The 18,900-nt window shown below is 44.1% G+C and overlaps 1 protein-coding gene across 7 annotated transcripts in view; it reads left to right on the top strand.

Annotated features, from left to right (window-relative positions):
* Nucleotides 1–18,900, top strand: part of wars2 (tryptophanyl tRNA synthetase 2, mitochondrial) — a 90,332-nt gene that overhangs the window by 33,012 nt on the left and 38,420 nt on the right. Inside the window, exon 1 of one of the 7 annotated variants that reach the window (XM_078559613.1) lies at nt 857–919. The exons of the other annotated variants lie outside the window; for them this stretch is intronic. The gene's annotated coding sequence lies outside the window, so the exon portion shown is untranslated. Of the gene's footprint in view, nt 1–856; nt 920–18,900 lie in introns of those variants that run through there. 7 annotated transcript variants of the gene reach the window in all.

Below are 18,900 nucleotides of genomic sequence, written 5' to 3'. Positions count from 1 at the left end.
ACATGATTGAGGTGTATAAAATTGAGGGGCATAGATAGGGTAGACAGGAAGGAACTTTTCCCCTTGGTGGAGGGATCAATAACCAGGGGGCATATATTTAAGGTAAGGGGCAGGAGCTTTAGAGGGGATGTGAGGGAGAATGATGGCGCAGGCTTGGAGGGCCGAAGGGCCTGTTCCTGTGCTGTATTTTTCTTTGTTCACCCAGAGGGTGGTGGGAATCTGGAACTCACTGCCTGAAAGGATGGTAGAGGCAGAAACCCTCATAACATTTAAGAAGCATTTGGATGTGCACTTGCGATGCCATGGCATACAAGGCCATGAGCCTAGTGCTGGAAAATGGTATTAGAATAGTTCAGTACTTGTTTGACTGGCGCAGACTCGATGGGCCTAAGGGTCTTTTTCTGTGCTGTAGACTTCTATGACCCTATGACTCTAAATTTCTTAACTCCGTGTTGAATCCAAAAGGCTGTAATGTGCCTAATTGTAATATAAGGTGTTGTTCCTCAAGCTTGTATTGAACTTCATTGGAACACTGCAATAGGCCAAGGGCAGAGATTTCAGTGTGAGAGCAAAGTGGAGAATTAAAATGACAGGACACCAGAAGTTCGAGGTCATGCTTGCAGACTGAATGGAAGTGTTCCACAAAGCTATCACCCAACCTGTGTTAGGTATTGATAGATTTAATTCTGGTTTTCAGCTTCAGATAATTCTAAGGAAAGTGAAATAAAAACAGAAAGTGCTGGAACTTTGAGTTCAGAAGGAGTCATACTGGACTTGAAACGTTAACTCTGTTTCCTTCTGCACAGATGCTGCCAGACCTGCTGAATTTTTCCATCATTTTCTGTTTTTATTTCAGATCTCCAGTATCTGCAGGACTTTGCTTTATCCAAGGAAAGTGTATTTGGTTTGTTGTTGGAAGGTATTGCTACCGGTGTCTACTGAGGATTCCTCCAGCTTATCGGAAATGCTTTTAGTCTGATTGACTGGAATGTTTTTCAATTAACGTTAAAGTGTGAAAGAATGTATTTGTATAGTGCCTTTCACCTCCCTCAAGGCACCTCAAAACGATTTTCACCCAATTAAATAATTGTGAGCCTTGCCTCCATCAGGTGACTAGACAGTTGCTGCAGGAAAAAATGAGAATCGGAGGGAAAGTTGTCCTTTCCAACTCTGTCAGCTCATAATGGGCAAAAGCTTGGACTGGTTTATCATTTGGGAAGAATAGTAAAAGGTTAAAACATAAAATGCTCATTTGTCAACTAATCGCCTCAATAATTTGTATGGCAGTGAATACAATTATAAATTTAAATATCAGTTTTTATACAGATGGTAGAGCACTGCTTGTCCACTGAAGGGTGATGTGCACTCAGCCTAAATTGTCCTATGAAGACTTTTCTTTGTAGAAACTTTTACACAACCATTGCAGCATAAACACTAAACAGTTTTGTTGCAGAAGTCCCGAAGTTCCATTAGGAAAGCGTTTCAGTAATTTAGCTCTGGAGCATTTGATTTCCATTCACCGAGGGTAAGAGTTTGGTTTGGGTAGTTCCCAGTTGCACTGCTATCTCAGAGTGAAAACTGCCTCATTCAGCAAAGCAATCCTTGATTTAGCTGGTCCTGGAATTGTAGCACAGGCAGCCGCAGAATCCATGTGACTCACACAGCCACAACCTCTTTGCTACCAAGGAGGACAGCAGCAAAGTGCTGAAGAAGAAAATTTGGGAACTTTTTTTAACAGTTGTCATTGATTTGGATGGTGGTTATAAAATTCTATTGAGCCAAACCTCCAGGATAGTAATGTGTAGGCACAAGATTAACCAGCTCATCTTCTCTTTCGCCATCAATAGAAATATCCAGACATTCTGTGAAGTGTCTGTAAGTCATATTGAAGTTTGGTCTGAAGTAAATTTGTGTAGACCCACTGTGTACTGTTCCATTCCTAATCCTGTTTGCCTGTTTTTATGTGTCTCCATATAAAAAAATATAGAAATAGACCAATTTAAAGCTTGTTAAAACTTTGTTAGTAAGAATTGTTGAAGAGTTGGCCATTAATATTTAATGAGGCACCTTGCTCATTCTATTGTCAAATCCACTTTTATTGAATAATTTACCTTCATAAAACAATTTAGATAATTTGATGTAACTACTCTGGGTCAACAGAGAAAAATAAGTAGAAAATATTCATATTGATTCCCATTATTTTGATGGAACTGTTAAGTAATTAATGGGTATTTTGCACCCAATATCTTTTCTGCCTTTTTAAAAAGAAAAATCACACACTTTATGCATTTTGTGCTGAATACGGAGAAAAATGTGTATTTAAAAGTTAAATTATCTTATTGTCACTTGTATGATGAAATATATAGTCTGGATTTAGGCTGGACACAGGAAAAATTTTATCTGAAAACAGTTTATCTCAGTCAATCCATAATTGCCATTTGGATTGGTTCATTTCTTGAATTGTGTATTTCTTCAGTATATCTCACAATTTAGAGAGCATTGCACTGTACAGGTGTTATATGAAGAAAACTTTATATCTGTTGAAATCTAAAAAGATCTTCCAGTGCTCCTCAGGTCAAGTCCAAGCAGGCAGTTTAAGTGTTAATGCTTTCTATGATAGAACCCCATGGTGTCTAGTTCCCCAAAACACTCTAGCTCTTACAAGAGGTCTCTGTGTTTGTTCCGCCCTTCTCAGTGGGAACTTTGGAGGAAAGCATCAATCTTACCTGTCTTGACCACGAACCGCAAGTTTAATGAACAGATCCTTTCTTTTGCCACATGAGCATTACTCAAACCAACAGCTTGTTTGTGAAGGACAAAAAAATTATGGCATGTAACTTAATGTGCTTCATAACAATGCCACTGCTCACCATTTACTAGGATTTTCCTCCTATAAATTTACTAAAATGTGGTTTTGCCATGTAGTACATTTTAAAAAGTCATGTAAGTGCCTCCTTGCAATCGGTTGAATGACATTTATTGAATATGAGGAGTTTCCTGAAGCCCTGAAATGGCGCAATTGAGAGTTACAATAGCATGTGCATGTTTCCAACATCCAGCTCTGTCGGGGTCTGCTTAGCTTTCAGACAAGTGAGTACCTGTCTGAGGGGTGGAAAAGGTTTTTAAAATGTCCCAATTGTTCTGTTGTCAGTGGGTTGTAAGGGCATAAATGGAATGCAGGGCAAGCCACCCTGTAATGCATAGAATATACCAGAATGAAGCAGCAATCGCTTTTCCTGGTTGAATATTTTTTGGAATATCAAGAATATACTCATTTATCTCCTGTAGCATTACACATGGAGTGAAGTTGAAGTGTGGTCTTCGGATAAATTGGGTGCAAAGGTAGGGAATAATAAGGCATGGGCAGACTGTACTTTCTGATGAAGAGTCATTCGGACCCGAAACGTTAACTGTATCCCTCTCCGCAGATGCTGTCAGACCTGCTGAGTTTTACCAGTTATTTTTGTTTTTGTATATGTTCTGCCCTTAGTTTTATATTTTCGTTAGTTAATCTCCCCTGGAGCTGAAGAGAAAATCAGCTCTCAGGCCAAGAAGGTTTGGAAGTATTGGGATTACTGAACCTGGATCTGAGCTGGAGTGGGGGCTAAGGGAAGGTATGTTACGAAACCATCCGAAAACACTTTAGATTCAGAAGTACACTGGTGACACCCAGCTTTGCCTCACCAACGCCTCTCACCGCCCAACCACTGTCTCTAAATCGATAAAGGAAAAGAGATTTGCATTTATATTTCACAATTTTACAATGTCTAACAGGGTTTAATGGCCAACAAAATACTTTCAAAGTGTAGTCACTGTTGCACTAAATGTGGTAGTCAATTTGTGCACGCAAGCTCCCTTAAGCAGCAATGTGATAATGACCAGATGTGTTTCTTTTAATGATATTGATAAAGGGATGTGTAGAGATGTACTACAGAGAGACTGCTTTAGCTGAACAATGAACTTTATTTACAGAACTGTGGAATTAGCTGCAGGCCTCCAGCAAGACTACAGTACACTCCCCCAGGCTAGAAAACTCCACCCCTTATAAGCTTCCCCGCTCTTGGTGCTGATTGGCTGTTCTGACCACGTGAACCTTACTCAGTAAGGCTGGCCTTAAAGCAACAATCACCACACCCCTCCACCTTTAATTCCTTGTTTTACATTGTTTATTTACATTAATTACTTTATACAGGTGAATAGAAAACAATATCAAAAATCATAGAAATAATCACACTGACACTTTGTCATGAATTCAGATTATATACTTATATACATAGGTCCAGTAATGACAAATCAAGTCGTTGAGGGGTTTTTCTGTTCCAGGTAGAGCAGCGTAATTCTATAGCCTGAGGCTCTCCTACAGGATCGACATTAACAGGAACTGCGATAACGGGTACCTCTTTTGGCACAGGCAGTTCATTACTATTTGATTCAATGGAGACATCAGTTATGTCTGTGACAGGTTGATCAGGTACCTCGGTGCTTATGGGTTTGATAACGTTGCTTGGTGGCAACACTGACTGCGGAAGCATCTCCCTGTTCCTCAGGTGATCCACGTGTTTACGAATGATCCAGCCTTTCACGTCTACTTGGTATGAAAGGGGTCCGGTCTCGCAGACAATAATCCCTGGCATCCAACTTGGACCACTAACGCAGTTTCTTACATATACGGCTTCATCTACCATAAATTTCCAGGCTCTACTATGTAAATCGTGGCTTGTTTTCTGATTACCTTGGCTGTTCTCTACCCTCCCTGGCAAATTTGGAAATACAAGGCTCAGTCTCATTCTGAGACGATGCTTCATAGCAGTTCTGTTGGTGGAACTCCTGTTGTCGCACATGGAGTTGTGCGGTAGCTAAGAAGGAAGCGTGAGATTTTTGTTTCCAAGGTTCCTCCCAACAATTTTTTTAGTCCCGACTTAAAAGTTTGGATGGCCCTCTCGGCTAGTCGTTTGATGCTGGATGGTAAGGCACAGTTCGGATGTGTTTAATGCCATTTAGACTAGTGAAGTTCTGAAATTCGGCACTTGTAAATGTGGCTCCATTGTCTGGTACAATGACTTCGGGCAATGAGTCGAAAAGTATTGACGTAACCTTTCGATGGTAGCATGTGACATAGGTGATTTCACCTCAACAATCTCCATCCACTTTGCGCATCAATTATGAGCAAAAGCATTGTGCCGAGGAATGGACCCACTGAGTCTATATGGATCCGCACCCGTGGTTGGCCAGGCCTTTCCCAAGGGTCCTGTAGGGCTGTGGCTGGCAATTTTTGTTGCAGTTGGCACTGTTGACTTCTCGATATCTGCATCTATACCAGGCCACCACATGTAAGTTCCAGCGAGCAGTTTCATTTTAGAAATGGCAGGATGAGTGCTATGTAATTCGGTTAGGACCAGTACCCTACCGGGTACAGGAGTGACTACTCATGTTCCTAGAGTATGATGCCATCCTGGCAACTCAATATGTATTTGCGGGTAAAAAATTGTCTCATTTTCTCAGAGACTGGCTCATTTAAACATCCTGTAAGTATCTGGTCTCTAACTTTGGACAGAAGCAGACCTCAATTGGTCCTGTTCCTGATCAGCTTTGCGCAGACGGGTGATGTGTCTAAAAGAATTAATTGCAAGGACGATTTCTTGGGGTACAGGAGTACATGAGATGCTTTCTTGCGAGGGTAGGTGGCTAAACTGTGTTTGCTATGTGTATCCCAGGTCGGTGCTTGAAAGTGTATTCGTAGGTGGACAGAATTAATGTCCATTGCTGAATTCTTGCTGAGGCTATTGGAGGGATAGCATTGTCTTCTTTGAAAAGATCCAGAAGTGGCTTATGATCAGAGACGATAGTAAAGTGCTTGCCAAGTAAATACTGGTGGGATTTTCTAACTCTGAAGGCTATTGACAGTCCTTTCTTGATCTGTGAATGACCTTTTTTGGCCACTGAGAGGGGACTTGGTACGTAACCTATTGGCCTCTCAGAGCCGTCGTCTATTTCGTGGGACAACACTGTACCAAAGCTATATGGGGAGGCGTCGCAGTTCAATATCAATTCTTTAGATAGGTCAAAGTGCACTAACAAGGTTGAGAATTGCAGCACAAGATTGAGAAGTACAGTTGTTTTACACTGTTGAAGGTCCTGTGGAGCCTTCCAGGACCAACGATGGTGTTTCTTCAGCATTATGTGCAAGGACCCCAGTACAGTTGATGAGTTGGGTAAAAATTGCCCATAGTAGCTTACCATCCTTAAAAATGATTTGAATTTGATGATATTTGTGGGGGAAGGTGCCTCCTTTATCGCCTTAACCTTTTCTTCCACGGAGTGTAATCCTTGTGCGCCATGGTGCCCCAGATAGGTAACCTCGGTGGCTTGGAAAGTGCATTTCTCTTTTTTTTTAGGTGGACTCCAGCTTCCAGAAATCTTTTTAATACATTCTCTAAATTTGCTGAATGCTCAGCCTCCATCGATCCAGTTAAGAGGACATCGCCAAGGTATACCACAAGCCGTGGTAATCCTTGTTGCAAACTCCCAATCGCCCTTTGAAATATTGCACATGCTGAAGACATGCCAAAAGGGAGATGCATATACTGGAATAGGCCTTTGTGTATGTTTATTGTGACATACCCCCAGGAAGACCCTGGGACAGGCTGTCAGCAGCACCTAGAGGAGAGTGCGAGAGGAGGACCCTGGGACAGGCAGTCAGCAGCACCTAGAGGAGAGTGCGAGAGGAGGACCCTGGGACAGGCAGTCAGCAGCACCTAGAGGAGAGTGCGAGAGGAGGACCCTGGGACAGGCAGTCAGCAGCACCTAGAGGAGAGTGCGAGAGGAGGACCCTGGGACAGGCAGTCAGCAGCACCTAGAGGAGAGTGCGAGAGGAGGACCCTGGGACAGGCAGTCAGCAGCACCTAGAGGAGAGTGCGAGAGGAGGACCCTGGGACAGGCAGTCAGCAGCACCTAGAGGAGAGTGCGAGAGGAGGACCTGTTTCTACCTGTCAGAGCCAAAGTGTGACATCAAAGGAAAACAGGTAGGTGATTGGTGTGTATCTCTTCTGTATGTCTCATGATTGGCCAAGTGGTTTAAATCAGGAAATGTTATTACAGCTGAAGAGTACAGTTAAGCTCACTTTTAAAATATTTAACATCCACATTAATTAATTAAATAGAATAGAGATGGCTGGGCAGGCGATGTGTTGCAGCTATAGTATGTGGGAGCTGGCGGGCGTCGGTGCGATCCACAGTGACTACATCTGCATTAATTGTTGATAAAAGCAAAAAACTGCGGACACTGGAAATCCAAAATAAAAATACCTGGAAAAACTCAGCAGGTCTGACAGCATCTGTGGAGAGGAACACAGTTAACGTTTCCAGTCCGTAAGACTCTTCAACAGAACTAAGTAAAAATAGAAAATATAAACTGGTTTAAGGGGGTGGGGGGTGGACTCTTAAACCAGCTTATATTTCACCTCTTTTCAATTTTTACTTTAGTTCTGTTGAAGAGTCATGCAGACTCGAAACATTAACTGTGTTCCTTCTCTACCAGACCTGCTGAGTTTTTCCAGGTATTTTTATTTTTGTTTTGCATTAATTGTTGGCTGCTCAAGGAACTTTGGCTCACAGTTGATGAGCTGGAGTCTGAGCTGCAGACACTGCGACACAACAGGGAGGGGGAGAGTTACCTGGACGCAGTCTTTCAGGAGACAGTAACACCCCTTAGATTAATTACATCAAATTTGGGCTGTGGTCAGGGACAGGAGGGTGTCACTGCGAGTGAGGCAGGTATCGGGATCCAGAATTTAGCTTTGGAGGAGCCCCAGACAGTGCCCTTGTCCAATAGGTATGACGTTCTTGCTCCCGGTGTGGATGAGGGCACAGGCTGCAGGGAGGATGAGCGAACTGACCACTGCATTGTGGTATAGAGCGCCATTCAATTGGGGGAGAAAAGAGAAATGTAGTAGTAATAGGGATAGCATAGTTAGGGGAATTGATATTGTTCTCTGCAGCAAAGACAGAGAGTCTTAAAGGCTGTGTTACCTACTTGATGCCAAAGTTAAGGACATCTCTTCTGGGCTGGAGAGGAACTTGGTGTGGGAGGGGAAGTTGTCTTGGTCCACGTAGGTACCAACGACATAGGTAGGACTAGGAAGGAGACTCTGCTGGGGGACTACAAGCAGCTAGGGGCTAAATTAAAGAGCAGTACCACAAAGGTAATAATCTCTGGATTACTACCTGAGCCAAGTGCAAATTGGCAAAGGGTAAATAAGATTAGAGAGGTAAATGCGTGGTTCAAAGTTTGGTGTGGGAGAAATGGGTTCCAATTCATGGGGCACTGACACCAGTCCTGGAGAAGGAGAGAGCTGTTCCATTGGGATGGGCTTCATTTGAACCATGATGGGACCAGTGTCCTGCTGAATCATGTAACTAGGGTTGTAGATCGGACTTTAAACTAATTAGTCAGGTGGGGGGATGGGTTCAGTTGAAGGGAAGTTTAAAAAATCAAAAAGTAACAAAATCAGAAGTACAGGGTAGTGAAGAGGCGAATGATAGTCAAAGTGTGACAGGAAGGGGCAGAAAATATAAGCAGAAGAGTGCAGAAGAAATCAGAACCCAGAATGAGCAATAATGGTTAAAAAGTCAAAGCTTAAGGCTTTTTACCTGAATGCACGCAGCATTTGTAAAAGATAGTTGAGCTGACGATACAAATAGAAATAAATGAATATGACTTGATAGCTATTACAGAGTTGCAGGGTGACCAAGACTGGGAACTCAATATTCAAGGGTATTGGACGTTCCGGAAAAATAGGCAAAAAGGAAAAGGAGATGGGGTAGCTTTATTAATAAAGGAAGGTGTCAGTGGGGTGGTGAGTAGTGGTGATACAGGTGCAATAGATTGTGATGTGGAATCAGTGGAAGTAAGGAACAGCAAGGGGAAGAAGTCATGGTGGGAGTCGTCTATAGGCCCCCAAAGAGTTGCCTCACTGTAGGACGAAGTATAAATTAGGAAATAATGGAGGCATGTAAGAAGGGCGCTACAATTGTCATGGGTGATTTTAATCAGCATATTGACTGGACAAGCCAGATTGGCTGGGGTAACATGGAAGACGAATTTGTAGAATCAGGGATTGTTTCTTAGAGCAATATGTTGCAGAATCTACCTGGGAACAGGATATTTTGGATCTAGTAATGTGTAATGAGGTGAGATTAATAAGAGATATCGTAGTTAAGGATCCTCTAGGGGCTAGCAATCACAACATGGTAGAATTTCAAATTCAGTTTGAGGATGAGCAGTTGGGTTCTCAAACCAGTGTCCTCAACTTAAGTAAAGGCAATTACAGAGGTATGAAGAAAGGGTTGTATAAAGTGGGCTGGGAAAATAGACTAAGGGGAAGGTCAGTGGATGAGCAGTGGCAGACATTTAAGCAGATATTTCATAACGCTCAACAAAAATTTATCCCGGTCAAAAAGGACTTGATGAGAAGGATGAACCACCCATGGTTAACAAAGGCAGTCAAGGAGAGTATCCAATCAAAAATTATGGCATACAAAGCGGCGAAAACTAGTGGTAGGTCAGAGGATTGGGAATTTTTTAGGAACCAGCAGTGGATGACTAAAAAGCTAATGAAGAGGGAGAAAATTGATTATTGAAGTAAATTGGCAAGAAATATAAAAACAAACAGCAAGAGCTTCTACGGGTATATAAAAAGAAAAACAGTGGCTAAAATGAGCAGGAGACACTTGGAGGGTGCGACTGGAGAATTGATAACGGGGAACAGGGAAATGGCAGATAATTTAAACCAATATTTTGTATTTGTCTTCACGGTGGAGGGCACTATAAACATCCCAAAGTTATCAGATAAGCAAGGAGCGAATGGGAGGAAAGATCTTGTAACAGTATCTATCACAAGGAACAAAGTATTTGACAAACTAATGGGACAAAAGGCAGACAAGTTGCCAGGACCTGATGGCCTGCATCCAAGGGTTTTAAAGGAACTGACTATAGAGATGGTGGAGGCACTGGTCAAAATATTCCAGAATTCACTGGATTCTGCGAGGGTCCCAGCGGATTAGAAAACCACTAATGTAATGCCCCTGTTCAAGACAAGAAGGGAGGGAGACAAAAAGCAGGAAACTATAGACCAGTCAGTCTGTTGTTGGGAAAATGCTAGAATCCATTATTAAGGAAGAAATAGCAGGACATTTAGAAAAGCTTAATGCAACCAGACAGAGTCAACATGGTTTTGTGAAAGGGAAATCATGTTTGACAAATTTGCTAGAGTTCTTTGAGGATATAACAAGCAGAGTTGATAAAGGGGAACCGGTAGATGTAGTGTACTTGGATTTCCAGAAGACATTAGAAAAGGTGCCACATAAAAGGTTATTGCACAAGATAGGAGCTCACAGTATTGGGGGTAATGTATTAGCATGGATTGAGGATTGGTTAACACATGGAAGACAAAGTCGGGATTATTGGGTCTTTTTCAGGTTGGAAAGACGTAACTAGTAGAGTGCCACAAGGATCAGTCCTAAGGCCTCAATTATTTACTATCTATATTAATGACTTGGAGGAGGGGGCAGAGTGTAATGTATCCAAATGTGCTGATGATACAAAAATAGGTGGGAAGGCACGTTATGATGAGGACATAAGGAATCTGCAAGGGGATATAGATAGGTTAAGTGAGTCGGCAAAAACTTGACAGATGGAGTTTAATGTAGGCAAGTGTGATGTCATCACTTTGGTAGGAAAAATCAAAAGGCAGGCTATTATTTAAATGGAGAGAGACTCCAAAAAAGTGCAGCAAGAGGGATCTGGTGTACAGGGTGTTGGTGAGGCTGCACCTAGAGCACTGTGTACAGTTTTGGTCCCCATGTTTAAGAAAGAATATACTGGCATTGGAGGCAGTTCAAAAGAGATTCATTAGGCTGATTCCTGGGATGAAGGGGCTAACTTATCAAGAACGACTAAACAGGTTAGGCCTCTAAGCATTAGAGTTTAGAAGAATGAGGGGCGATCTTATTGAAATATACAAGATTCTGAGGGGGCTTGACAGGGTAGATGTTGAGATGTTTCCACTAGTGGGGGAACCTCGAATTAGGGGACATAATTACAGAATAAGGAGACACTCATTTAAAACTGAGATGTGAAGGAATTTCTTCTCTCGGAGGGTAGTGAATATCTGGAATTCTCTACCACAGAGGGTTGTGGAGGCTAAATCACTGAAAGTATTTAAAAAGGAGGTAGAGAGATTTTTGAAATATCGGGGAGTTGAGGGCTAGGAGGAGCTGGCACGAAAAAGGAGTTGAGGCCTGGGGCAGATCAGCCTTGATCACATTGAATGGCGGGGCAGGCTTGAAGGGCCAAATGGCCTACTCCTGCTCCTATTTCTTATGTTCTAATGTATCCACCTCTATAACTAGAGTAAAAGCAAAAAACTGCGGATGCTGGAAATCCAAAACAAAAATAAAAATAGCTGGAAAAACTTAGCAGGTCTGACAGCATCTGCGGAGAGGAACACAGTTAACACTTCGAGTCCGTATGACCCTTCAACAGAACTAAGTAAAAATAGAAAAGAGGGAAATATAAGCTGGTTTTAAGGGGGGGAGGTTAGAGCTGGATAGAGGGCCAGTGATAGGTGGAGATAGCCAAAAGATGTCATAGACAAAAGGACGAAGAGGTGTTGAAGGTGGTGATATTATCTAAGGAATGTGCTAATTAAGGGTAGAAAGCAGGACATGCAAGGTACAGATAGCCCTACTGGGGGTGGGGTGGGCTGAAGGGAAGGGATCGAAATAGGCTAAAAGGTAGAGATAAAACAATGGATGGAAATACATTTAAAAATAATGGAAATAGGTGGGAAAACAAAAATATATATAAATTATTGGAAAAGAAAGGGGGTGGGGATGGAGGAGAGAGTTCATGATCTAAAACTGTTGAACTCAGTATTCAGTCCGGAAGGCTGTAAAATGCCTAGTCGGAAGATGAAGTGTTGTTCCTCCAGTTTGCATTGAGCTTCACTGGAACATTGCAGCAGGCCAAGGACAGACATGTGGGCATGAGCAGGATGGTGTGTTGAAATGGCAAGCGACAGGGAGGTCTGGGTCATGCTTGCTGACAGACCGAAGGTGTTCTGCACAGCGGTCACCCAGTCTGCGTTTAGTCTCTCCAATGTAGAGGAAACCGCATTGGGAGTAATGAATGCAGTAGACTAAATTGAGGGAAGTGCAAATGAAATGCTGCTTCACTTGAAAGGAGTGTTTGGGCCCTTGGACGGTGAGGAGAGGGGAAGTAAAGGGGCAGGTGTTGCACCTTCTGCGGTTGCATGGGAAGGTGCCGTGGGAGGGGGTTGAGGTGTAGGGGGTAATGGAGGAGTGGACCAGGGTGTCCCGTGAAGGGAAAATGTGTTTGGTGGTGGCATCATGCTGGAGTTGGTGGAAATGGCGGAGGATGATCCTTTGAATGCGGAGGCTGGTGGGGTAATAAGTGAGGACAAGGGGGACCCTATCATGGTTCTGGGCGGGAGAGGAAGGTGTGAGGGCGGATGCGGGGGAGATGGGCCGGACACGGTTGAGGGCCCTGTCAACCACTGTGGGTGGAAAACCTCAGTTAAGGAAGAAGGAGGACATGTCAGAGGAACTGTTTTGGAAAGTGGCATCATCAGAACAGATGCGACGAAGGCGAAGGAACTGAGAGAATGGGATGGAGTCCTTACAGGAAGCGGGGTGTGAGGAGCTGTAGTCGAGGTAGCTGTGGGAGTCGGTAGGCTTGTAATGAATATTGGTGGACAGTCTATCACCAGAAATTGAGACAGAGAGGTCAAGGAAAGGAAGGGAAGTGTCAGAGATGGACCATGTGAAAATGATGGAGGGGTGGAAATTGGAAGCAAAATTAATAAATTTTTCCAGGTCCAGACGAGAGCATGAAGCAGCACAGAAGCAATCATCGATGTACTGGAGAAAGAGTTGTGGGAGGGGGCCGGAGTAGGACTGGAACAAGGAATACCTAGAGGCAAAAACAAAAAGCTAAAAGCTACTGCGGATGCTGGAAATCCAAAACAAAAACAGAATTACCTGGAAAAACTCAGCAGGTCTGGCAGCATCGGCGGAGAAGAAAACAGTTGACGTTTCGACTCGAAACGTCAACTGTTTTCTTCTCCACCGATGCTGCCAGACCTGCTGAGTTTTTCCAGGTAATTCTGTTTTTGTTTTGGAATACCTAGAGGCGTCTGTTTATGTGGAGTGGGACAGTGATAGGGTTTGCCTTGACTGCTTTAAGATTAAAAAGAGAGTGAATATCAGAATCAGTTACTTTAGGCTCTTTTACATTATGCACTTTTAAATCTTTGCTGGCTGGTTACTTGGCAGTCTGGACATAGCTTTGCACTGCTCTGTCAAATGTCCTCTTTTGCAACAGTAATAGCACTTGGCCTCCTTAAATCTACATGTTTCAGGAGTGTGGTTACCCCCACATGGGTAACATTTCAATTTCAGGATCACTGTCTGATTGCCTCTGATATTATGTTTTTTTACTTCTGGGTGATTGGGAATGATTGCCGCTTCATAGTTGCTTCTGAGGTTTTGGCGTACACCTGGTCGTAGGTTCCCACCCTAACTGGTAAATGGCACCATTTTGCAAGCTCTTTAGCTCCTGTGAATCTTTTTCAGCACTTTCCACGGCCAGTGCTATCTCCATTATTCGTTTAAAATTTATATCAGCTTCTGCCAGCAATCGACGATGAATGGCGTCATTGCGCACGCCACAAACTAAACGATCCTGTAGCATGTCGTTCAAGGGCATTCCGAAATCACAACGCTCTGACAATTGCTTCAACTTAGCGATGTAAGTCGTGATCAATTCACCTGGGACCTCACCCTCATATTAAATTTGAAGTTTTGCATAATGACTGATGGTTTGGCCTGAAAATGGCCAAATGACTTGAAATATTGCTGTGGGATCTTTCACACCCACCTGAAACAGCTGATTTAAGGTCGTATCCAAAAATGTCAAACTATTTATATGACATTCAGTATTGGATGATCAAGAAGTTCCCTTCAACTAAATATTTTGAAGCCTGAAGCCATTGTTTTCATTCCCTGCCTCAAGCACTGTTTCCTAGTCACTGACTCCATCCCTCTACCTGACAACTGCCTGAGGTGGGACCAGACTGCTCGCAACCTTGGTGTCATATTTAATCCCAAAATAGCCTTCTGATCACATACCTGTTCCATCACCAAAACTACCTGCTTGCACCCCTGTGACATTGGCTGGCTCCAGCCTGTGTCAGCTCAACTGCAGCCCATATCCTAACTCTCACAAACACCCAATCATCCATCACCTGTGCGCACTGTGGCCCGACAATGTTTCAATTTTAGAATTCTCATCCTTGTTTTCAAAAATCTTCATGGCTTTATTCTTCTCTATCTCTGTAACCTCCTCCAGGCGTACAGCTGATGCTCCCTACATGGCAATCAGGAGTTTGCCATGCAAGCAACAAGCTAGCTTACACAGCAAACAGAAGTCAGAGGGAGTACCTCCGAGATCTCTGTGCTCCTCCAACTTTGGCCTCTTGTGCATCCCTTATTTTAATCGCTCCGTCATTGATGGCCTTGCTTTCAGCTGCCTAGGCTCGAAACTCAGAAATTCCCTTCCTAAAGCTCTCCGCATCTCTACCTCTCTTTCAAGACCTTTCTTAAGACTCCTCTTGAAGCCTCCTTCTTTGACCAAGCTTTTGGTCATCCCCCTGTGGTTCAGTGTCAAATTTTGTTTGATAACACACCAGTGAAGTGCCGTGGTGCATTTGACTACATATAAGTGCGCCTTGATGATGATGAGCAGGAGAGGAAGAAGTGGAAGACGATGGAATGCACAGCAATAGGACACGACCAATTTCTTCAAAGAAATGAGACAAGCTGGGGAGAGGGATAGTGGAGGGGCGATACTGTGCAGGAAGTGGATAAAAGTAGATAAATGGCACATGGGGAAGGGGTGGATGACACTGGGTCAGGTCAGTTATACTCTCAGTTGAAGGATGGAGCACCATGTGGGTGCAACTGCACTGCATTACATATCAATTCCATCTCTGAGGGCAACATCTTTTTCTCAGTGTTGAGGGGAGTTGGCTTTCAGTTCATGGTGAGGATGTAGTGCTGAAATGCTTCAGTGAGGGGCTAGAAGGTGTATGAATCTTTGTTTTAGCAGTTGACGGGGAGTGAATTTGCTTCACATTGGATGTGGGGGATGCTAGAATGTGCCCAAATTTGCTATAAATTTGTATTTGCTCATTGGAAGATGCTCACCAGGTCAGGTATTCTGGTATGCTATGGATTCTTGCAAAATGGCAATTGGGGGAGAATGTGGGGCGTTTTGGTTCACTTTATTCAGGCTTAGGTCGGGTGCTCTGCTGATGTCTTTTTCTTCCGTTTTGCCATCCTTTTTGCTCTCAGTTTTTCAGGTGGCTTTTGGATTTTGAGAAGCACAAAGCTACAATTGATGATGAACTCTCTCTGTCTCTCTCTCTCATCCTGAAATACAACCCCTGGCTTCTTTTCTCTACTGCAAAACCATCCCCTTCACTGTCACCTGCAACAATAAGTGTAAGAAGTGCATGGACTTCTTTGTCACTATGATTGAGACCATCTGCTCAGCACCAGCTGCTGTGCCCTCTCTTCCACTAGCTCAGCTGGCAAAGCTTCCTATAATACCGACCCGCCCCCGCCCTGGCCCTTGCCCTGAACTTGCACCTTTCTCTGGATTTTCTCATTTTTCCCCTCGTGCCCTTTCTGAGCTCACCTTGTCCATGAGGCTCACCTCCTGCTCCCTTGATCCTCTTCCCACTAAACTGCTGATCGCCCAACTCCTCCTGACCCCTATGTTAGACTATATTGTAAATGGTTCTCTTTCTTCAGGTGTTGTCCCTCTCTCCTTTAAATCTGCAATAAACCCCCTCTCATCAAAAAAAAACGCTTGACCCCTCCATTCTTGCAAACTACCATCCAATCTTCAACCTCCTTTTCCTCTTCAAATTCATTGAACATGTTGTCGCCTCCCAAATCCATTCCCATCTTTTCCAGAACTCCATGATTGAAATGCCCCAGTCAAGTTTCTGCCCCTTCCATTGTACCAAAACAGCTCTTTTCAAAGTCTCACACGACATCCTATGTGACTGTGACAAAGTAAACTTTCTCTCACCTTTCTCAACCTGTCTGCAGCCTTTGACATGGTTGATCACACCATCCTCCTCCAACGCTTCTCCACTGTCGTTCAACTGGATGGGACTGCTCTCATCTAATCCCATTTTTATCTAGCTAATCATAGCTAAAGAATCACTTACAATGGCTTCTCTTCCAGCTCCCGCAGCACTATCTCTGGTGACCCCCCAAGGATCTAGGGGGCCCTAGATTTTTCATCTAAATGCTGCAGTTTGAGACACACTGTTAGCTTTCACATGTGCACTGATGGCAGCCAGCTCTTTCTCACCACCGCCTCTCTCAACCCCTCCACAGATGCAAAATTATAAGACTGCTTACCTGACAACAAGAAATTTCCTCCAGTTAAATATTGAGAAGACTGAAACCATTAGGCGGAATCGTCCCAGATTTGCACTAAGTGCAATAGCGACGGGTGTGGGGGGGAAACAACGCTTTACCCTCCGGCCACAATGGTGGCTTTTCATACTGTATCGACCCAGAATCACAGAATTTTAATGGCATGGAAGGAGGCCATTCGCTCCATCGTGTCTGCATCGGCTCTCCAAATGAGCACTATGACCTAGTGCCATTGCCTTTTCCCTGTACCCCTGCACATTGTTTCTGTTCAAATAATCATCTAATACTCTCTTGAATGCCTCAATTAAACCTGCCTCCACCACACTTCCAGACAATGCATTCCAGACCCAAACCATTCATTGTGTGAAAAAGTTTTTTCTCACGTCACATTAGCTTCTTTTGCAAATCACTTTAAACCTGTGCCTTCTCGTTTTTGAACCTTTTACGAGCTTTTACCTACACTGCCCAGGCCCCTCATGATTTTGAACATCTCTATTAAATCTCCTCTTAGCTGCCTTTTCTCTGAGGAAAATAGTCACAACCTCTCCAATCTATCTTCATAACTGAAGTTTTTCGTCCTTGGTACCATTCTTGTGAACCTCTTCTGCTCTCTTTAATGTGTTCACATCCTTCCTATAATGTGTCACCCAGAACTCTACACAATACTCCAGCTGAGGTCTAACGAATGTCTTTTATAAATTCAGCATAACCTCCTTGTTCTTGTATTCTATGCTCCTATTAATAAAGGCCTGGATACTGTATGCTTTATTAGCTGCTCTCTCCACCTGTCCTGCCACCTTTAGTGATCTATGCACATATGCACCCAGGTCTTTCTGCTACTACACCCCCTTCAAAATTTCACCCTTATTTTATATTGTCTTTCCATGTTCTTCCTACCAAAATGCCTCACCTCACAATTCTCCGCATCGAACTTCACCTGCCACCTATCTGCCCACTCCACCAACTTGTCCCAAACCCACCACATTAATTATGCGTTCCCGGGATACACGCTGTTTCGATGGTGGGCGGGCTCCAATTCGCCTGTCTCCTCACCGCTTCATCACCCTAGGTAGCACATTTGAAGTACAGCTGTGCTTCGTGCTTCCTGCCCAGGACTGCAGCAAAGAAGACCTCGAGCGCCGTTTGGTTGCCGTGGAGGCCCACTGTGATGTCCTCTACTCCCATTCTGGCCGCAGGAGAGGCAGCTACATTACCACTCCAGCTTGGTAGGCAATGGCAGTGGTGATCAGTGCCAATGCTGCATGGAAGAGGTTGGCCATCCAATGCAGATTGAGGATGATTGACCTCATCCATTCAGCCAGGGTAAGGCAACCATCTCATCACTCTAAACTCACACATTCAAGCCCATCACACATTCACTGGCATCTCACTCACTGCCAGCTCAAGGGACATCACCACCCATTCTCTCACACATACCCTCACATGTCCATCTGGCCTCATTTCCTCTGGAGACTGCCTCCTCAGACCTTACCATCTTGAGGGCCACTTGCACAGATCAACACGTGCCCCACACACCCTGGTCTCACCCTCCTGCAGTACAGCCCTGGTCTTGAAGCCTCTTCCCTTGCCTGAGGCCACCTCTCCCCTTTCCCCAAACAAGCCCTAGGCCTACAAACATTGAAAAGCCATCCACATACGGCTGATCTGGTAGATAGAGACCTGCCTGTGAGCTCCCACTAAAAGTGATGTGGTGCTGCCTGTGAACCCTGGCACTGATGACTACAAGTGCTGAACGAAGCAAGATAGGCAAACAAACCTTGAAGTCCTGAGCGAAATGCAGCTGCCAAGTGCATGCCTTATGTACGTTGCTGTGAAACACATCGGTGTGTTTTCCTGCTGATGTGGGCGGATGATCCAGTGGGTGGGTGGGGGGGGTGGTGGGGGAGTAGAACGATTACGGCGGGCTGGCCTTTATAATGATATGCAGATATATCACAATGAGATTCCTGCCATCCGATGGTGGGAAACATGGCCTGCTATCGGCTGCTGAGCGGACGATCGCAAACGTGGCATATTGTCTGCTCATGCCACTGAACACGCCCAACGTCAGCAGGCACGGAAAATCTCGGCCATTGTTTTTGGCCCCTATGGAGCACCATTCCCTAGTTACTGACTGCCCCCCTCTTCCAGGCAACAGTCTGCAAATAAGTCAGTCTGTTCAAACCTTGGTATCACATTTGACGGGATGAGCTTCCAACCTCCATATTTATGCCATCACTAATCCTGCCTATTTCCACCTCTGTACCATTGCCTGACGTTGTCCCTATCTTTTCTCATCTGCTGCTGAAACCCTCATTCAAGGTACCCTGTTAGAGGTATCTCTAAACTTGATTTTTCCAACACACT

Source organism: Cetorhinus maximus, chromosome 16 (assembly GCF_964194155.1).
Source record: "Cetorhinus maximus chromosome 16, sCetMax3.hap1.1, whole genome shotgun sequence".
Taxonomy (NCBI): Eukaryota; Metazoa; Chordata; class Chondrichthyes; order Lamniformes; family Cetorhinidae; genus Cetorhinus; species Cetorhinus maximus.
The sequence above is the reverse complement of the archived record's forward strand: the minus strand, read 5'-3'. Positions and strand labels throughout refer to the sequence as shown.